The sequence below is a fragment of the Dipodomys ordii genome, unplaced genomic scaffold (genome assembly GCF_000151885.1).
Source record: "Dipodomys ordii isolate 6190 unplaced genomic scaffold, Dord_2.0 Scaffold191, whole genome shotgun sequence".
Lineage (NCBI taxonomy): Eukaryota > Metazoa > Chordata > Mammalia > Rodentia > Heteromyidae > Dipodomys > Dipodomys ordii.
The window spans coordinates 517,060-523,155 of record NW_012267407.1 but is presented as its reverse complement, the minus strand read 5'-3'; positions in this window follow the sequence as shown (position 1 = coordinate 523,155).

The window sequence follows — 6,096 nt, the reverse complement described above, 5'->3', positions numbered from 1 at the left end:
AAAAAGGGATAGTTTAACTTCTTCTTTCCCTATGCGGATCCCTTTAATGTCTTTTTCTTGCCTTATTGCCCTGGCTAAGGGTTCTAGGACTATATTGAAGAGGAGTGGAGACAGTGGGCATCCTTGCCTTGTTCCTGATTTTAGGAGAATTGGTTGTAGCTTTTCCCCATTAAGTATAATATTGACTACTGGTCTGTCATAAATGGCTTTTATTGTTTTTAGAAATGTTCCTTCTATTCCTATTTGCTCCAGAGCTTTTAGCATGAATGTTGAATTTTATCAAAGGCCTTTTCTGCATCTGTGGCAATAATCATGTGATTCTTGACCTTGGCTCTATTGATGTGTTAGATTACATTTATTGACTTATGTATGTTAAACCATCCCTGCATCTCTGGGATGAAGCCTACCTGGTCATAGAGTATAATTTTTTTATGTGTTTCTGGATTCTGTTAACTAGAATCTTGTTAAGGATCTTTGCATCTGTGTTCATCAAGGAAATTGGCCTGTAATTCTCCTTTTTGGTTGGGTCTTTGCCTGGTTTGGGGATGAGTGCCAGCAAGTCTTTTTGTTGGTCATGGGGCCTGAACTCTGGGTACTATACCTCAGCTCTTCAGGTCAAGGCGAGTGCTCTACCACTTGAGCCCGCAGTGCCACTTCTGATTTTGAGTGGTTTACTTAAGAGTTTCATGAGCTTTCCTGTCTGAGCTGGCTTTAAACCACAACCCTCAGATCTCAGCCTCCTTAATAGCTAGGATTACAGGCGTAAGCCACCAGCGCCTGGCAAGTCTATGTCTTGTTTTGTATTTTTTGGGGGTTGGTCGTGGGGGTTGAACTCTGGGCTTGGGTGCTGTCCCTGCGCTCTTCAGCTGAAGGCGAGCACTCTACCACTTGAGCCACAGCACCACTTCAGGTTTTCTAGTGGTTATTGAAGATAAGAGTGTCACAGATGTCCATGTAATTGTAAACCTTCTGTATGGTATTTTCACAATTAAAAAAAAGTCCCCCGGACTTTCTTGCCCAGGCTGGCTTTGAACTGCGATCCTCAAATCTCAGCCTCCTGAGTAGCTAGGATTACAGGCATGAGCCACCGCCGCCCTTAGTCCATGTCTTTTAACTGGAGAATTTGGTTCATTTACATGTAGGGTTGCTGATAAAGACTCTTGATATTTCATTTTTTTTGTCGGTCCTGGGACTTGAACTCTGGGCCTGGGTGCTGTCCCTGTGCTCTTGAGCTCAAGGCTATCACTCTACCACTTCAGGTTTTCTAGTGGTTTATTGGAGATAAGAGTCTCACGGATGCCCACGTAATTGTAACCCCTCTTTATGGTATTTTCACAATTAAAAAAAGTCTCCCGGACTTTCCTGCCCAGGCTGGCTTTGAATCTATCCTCAGATCTCAGCCTCCTGAGTAGATAGGATTTGTCATGAGCCACCGGGCACCCTTTTTTTTTGGTCGGTCATGGGTCTTGAACTCTGGGCTTGGGTGCTGTCCCTCAGCTCTCCAGCTAAAGGCGAGTACTCTACTGCTTGAGCCACTGTGCCACTTCTGGTTTTCCAGTAGTTTACTGGAGATAAGAGTCTCACAGACTTTTCTGCCCAGGCTGGTTTTGAACTGTGATCCTCAGATCTCAGCCTCCCGAGTAGCTAGGATTACAGGCATGAGCCACTGGCACCCTTAGTCCATGTCTTTTAACTGGAGAATTTGGTTCACTTATATGTAGGGATGCTGATACTCTTGATATTTTTTTTTTGGTCGGTCCTGGGGCCTGAACTCTGGGCCTGGGTGTTGTCCCTGAGCTCTTCAGCTCAAGGCTAGCACTCTAACACTTGAGCCACAATACCACTTCCTGTTTTCTGAGTGGTTTATTGGAGATAGAGTCTCATGGTCTTTCCTGCTCGGGCTGGCTTTGAATCTTGATCCTCAGATCTCAGCCTCCTGAGTAGCTAGGATTAAAAGTGTAAGCCACTGGTGCTCAGCTTCATTGACTTTTCTATTAGTTGTCTTGGATAGTCTCTGTTTGTTTTCTGTATTGGTGTTTGTTAAGACTTGATTGTTTCCTATTTCTCTTTTTGGATATCTGCTCTACTTGGGTGATTTCTTTTCCTAAGGGTAGTTATTTTTCTTCTGGAAACAGGAAAGGTGATGGTGAATTCTGTCTGGGTTGTTTGTCTTGGAAGGTGTTATTGGTTACCTGGAGACAAGTCTCACGGGCTTTTCTGCCTGGGCTGGCTTCAGAGTAATCCCCAGACCTCAGGCTCCTGAGTAGCTAGGATTACAGGTGTGAGCTACTGGCACCCAGCCTTTTTCTGGCTGTACTGGGGTACTGGTCAAGACATGCCCAGAGCCCTTTTGTTCTGGTTATTTGTAGGTACTTGACTTGAATTTGAATTTAGGGCCTGGGCACTGCCACTCAAGCTTCTAGTGGTTAATTGGAGATGAGTCTAACAGACATTTCTGCCTGAGCAGATTTCAAATCGATATCCTCAGATCTCAGCCTCCTGAGAAGCTAAGATTACAGGTGTGAGCCACCGGCATTGTGTTCTTATTTCTTAAAGATTCTGTCTGTATACAATCAGCAGTACAATGTGTGTCTTCTGAGGCTGTCTTTTGCCTCACACTGTCTCAGCAATGCCATCAATATGCATGAGCTTGGAGAAAATCACCTGCAGCGTAGAGCTGGGTCATGACACAGATGTGGGGCCAGCAGGTGGAGCACACTGTACCAGTGGCCCTGAAATACAGCAAGTTCTCCGTGGTGACAATCTGTGCCATGAATCCAGCCTGTAACATCTCAGGCAAGTAATTAGGCTTACAGCAAAACTCCATCTGCAGCTGAGGGGGTGAACACGGCACTGTCTGTGGGCATGGCACCATCTTGAATCAGCTACTCCCGGCTCAGGGTCTGCTCAGGGACCTCATTCTCTGGAAGTATGGGCTGTGTCCAGCCCTTCCTCTTTCCTACTGTGCACTCGGCTGCCTTCCACACTCACTTTTGTGCCCTGAAGCCCAGAAAAGGACTCTTCCCTTTCAAGGATGCTAAGAGCAAAGTCAAGCAAAAATCAGGGCTCCCCTTCCACATTGTGATCCAGAGGGCTGGCTGCACCTCCCCAAGTCTTCACCATGAAGTCCAAAGTTCTACATGTGTACCACCAGCCACTCTCTCATGTTTCCACCAATCCACGTTTGCAGTATAAACAGATCGTTACTTCACTAGTGTTTATTTTCACATAATTGTTACATGATACTTCATTCCCTAATTATGTTTATACTCTATTTTTACAATCTAATATGGTGAAAATCCAAATTCTATTCTCCACTGACACATGATCCTAGTACTAAATTTCACATCTTGATGGAGCTTCTAAACCCAGCTGCAAAAATCCCCAGAAATCTTGGGTCACCTTGACACTCACCTTTTGTGTTTGTGCTTGTCCTGGAGCCTGGGCACTGCCTTTGAGCTTTTTTTCTTGCTCAAAGTTAGTATTCACCACTCGAGCCACAGCTCTACTTCTGGATTTTTGGTGGCTAATTAGAGATCAGAGTCTCAGTCTTTCCTGCCTGGGCTGGCCTTGAACTGTGAAGCTCAGATCTCAGCCTCCTGAGCCATCAGCACCCAGCCTCAAAACTGGCAATAAAACCATCCACAGCCATTAGTCCTGAGGCTGGGACACATCTCCCAGGAACAAGAGATTTTGGCCTTTGCTAAGTGAAGGATGTTTAAGAGTTCTGTCCTGCACACACAGGACACATACAGGCTAGAGAGGAAACTGCCACTGCCCAGAAAAATGCAACCAACTTCCTCTCTCCAGTCTCAGCTTAAAAAATATATCAAGTACCCAAAGTAAATCTTGTGTGCTTGGAAATCTAATTTGCTATTGTCCTTACAACAACTCCTGGTGGCTCACGCCTGTCATCCTAGCTACTCAGGAGGCTGAGACAGGAGGACCATGGTTCAAAGCCAGCCTGGATAAGGAAGTCCCTAAGGCTCTTATCTCCAATTAACCACCAGAAACCTGGAAGTAGCATTGTGGCTCAAAGTGGTAGAGCACTAGGCCTTGAGCAAAAAGAGCTCAGGGACAGCACCTAGGTGCTGAGTTCATGTCCCACAACTGACCAAAATATAAAAAAATGCCTGAATGAATATATGGAGTAAGATTGTTCCTAAATGTACTTGGAGTTTATTGGACTTTTTGAAAAACTCAGCTATAAACGGATTAGAAATTAAACTGCATTTGTGTTTTAATTATTAATAGTACTTTTAGTATCATCAGTTATATGTGTTAAATATACACTAGCCTTGGGTGCAAAAGCTCAAGGACAGTGCCCAGACCCTGAGTTCAAGCACCATAGATGACAACAAAACAAAACAACCCACCTCCTAACTGGAGAAATGAAAGATGAACGTAGTTTCTGTGGTGAAAGGGAGGTGGGAGGCACTGCCCACTGCCCTTGCAGAGCTTATGGTGGAATGGGAAGCACTGACATGAGAAATGATTATTGTCCAGGCTGTGTGGACACACGGAGGTCCACAGGAACAAGGGCCCTCAGAGCAGAGGGGACAGGCCAGGCCTGGCAAGCAAGTTTCCTAGAAATGATTGGGTGTTAAGAATCAATGAGATTTTTTTGGAAATAACTGTTAGAACTGAGGATCAAATGGTTTGCTGATATTAAACCAAGTTTACACGAGAGTCCCTAAAACCTACTGCTTTGCACATCTCCACAGTTAAGGACCAGCCATGTGGCCCATGTGGGAAGCTGGGAGTCACTCTCTGGTTTTCCCTCTTCCTACTTAGTAATCATGTCTGGCCAATGGCCTCATATTTCAAACCAATTCTGTACTCTTTGTTCTAACTACTTCACCCAGGCTCCACCGCTCCTCACCCTCCTATCTGGAATGATCACATACCCATCCTTCCAATCACCTCTCCCCTCAGGCCACAAAGCCAAATCTGACCCTGGAACTTTTTTTTTTTTTTAGTCCAGTCATGGGGCTTGAACTCTGGGCCTGGGCCCTGGGCACTGTCCCTCAGCTCTTCAGCTCAAGGCTAGCGCTCTACCACTTGAGCCACAGCGCCACTTCCCACTTTTTCCTTTTTGCTTATGTGGTGCTGAGGAATCGAACACAGGGCCTCATGCATGCAAGGCAAGCGCTCTACCACTGAGCCACCTTCCCAGCCCCATGGAACTCCTCTTGATCTGGGTTCTCTCTGGTTCTGGATTCCACTTTCCCATGTTGGTGAATTTCCTAAAGATGTCTAAGCGCACAACTCCCAGGTTGTACACATGCCTCTCCAGATGCCTGGCCTTCACATGCTAACACCTAAGCATATCTCTTCTAAGACACCATCCCAGGGACCACACCTGCCTCACCTCATTCCCCTGAACCTCCTGCAGGTCACCTGCCACAACACCTCATAAGGGCACTTACCTAAAAGAAAGTGACTCCAACTGTCTGCAATCCTGTTTACCCGATTGTATATGAGCTACAGCATCACTCTAGAACAGTGCCTGGTACATAATTGAAGAAATAAAAGAATAAATCAAGTGAATAAACCAACAGTCAAACTTAAGCAAGTTCATGAGACAGCCCTAGGGGATAACAGTGACCGGTCCACAGCAGCAATGCCCACCCTCAGTGGGGCAGGCAGGAAACTCAATGAACAGCCAGAGAGCAGATCCCAGGCAGGACCACAGCACCACACGAGGGAACATTTGGCAAAGGGGCAGATGACCAACAGCTTCACACTTTTACCTTGTCACAGGATTAGTGAAGGTCTGGTTATGCGGATGCTGCAGTCGTACCTCTCTAAAACGTAGATGTCCAGCTTTCATAGACACTGCTTCAATTTAGGGCTTGCAAGTAACCAATGGTAAGAAACTTACCTGTGCCACCTTGTCTCCGTGATTAGAAAATTTAAAAATAGAGCATACAAAGCATCTTGTTGGCTGGGAAGCTGGCTCAGTGGTAGAGCGCTTGCCTTGCATGCCTGAGGCCATGGGTTCGATTCCTCAGCACCACATAAGCAAAAAAGAAAAAAGCCGGAAGTGGCGCTGTGACTCAGTGATAGAGCGCTAGCCTTGAGCTGAAGAGCTGA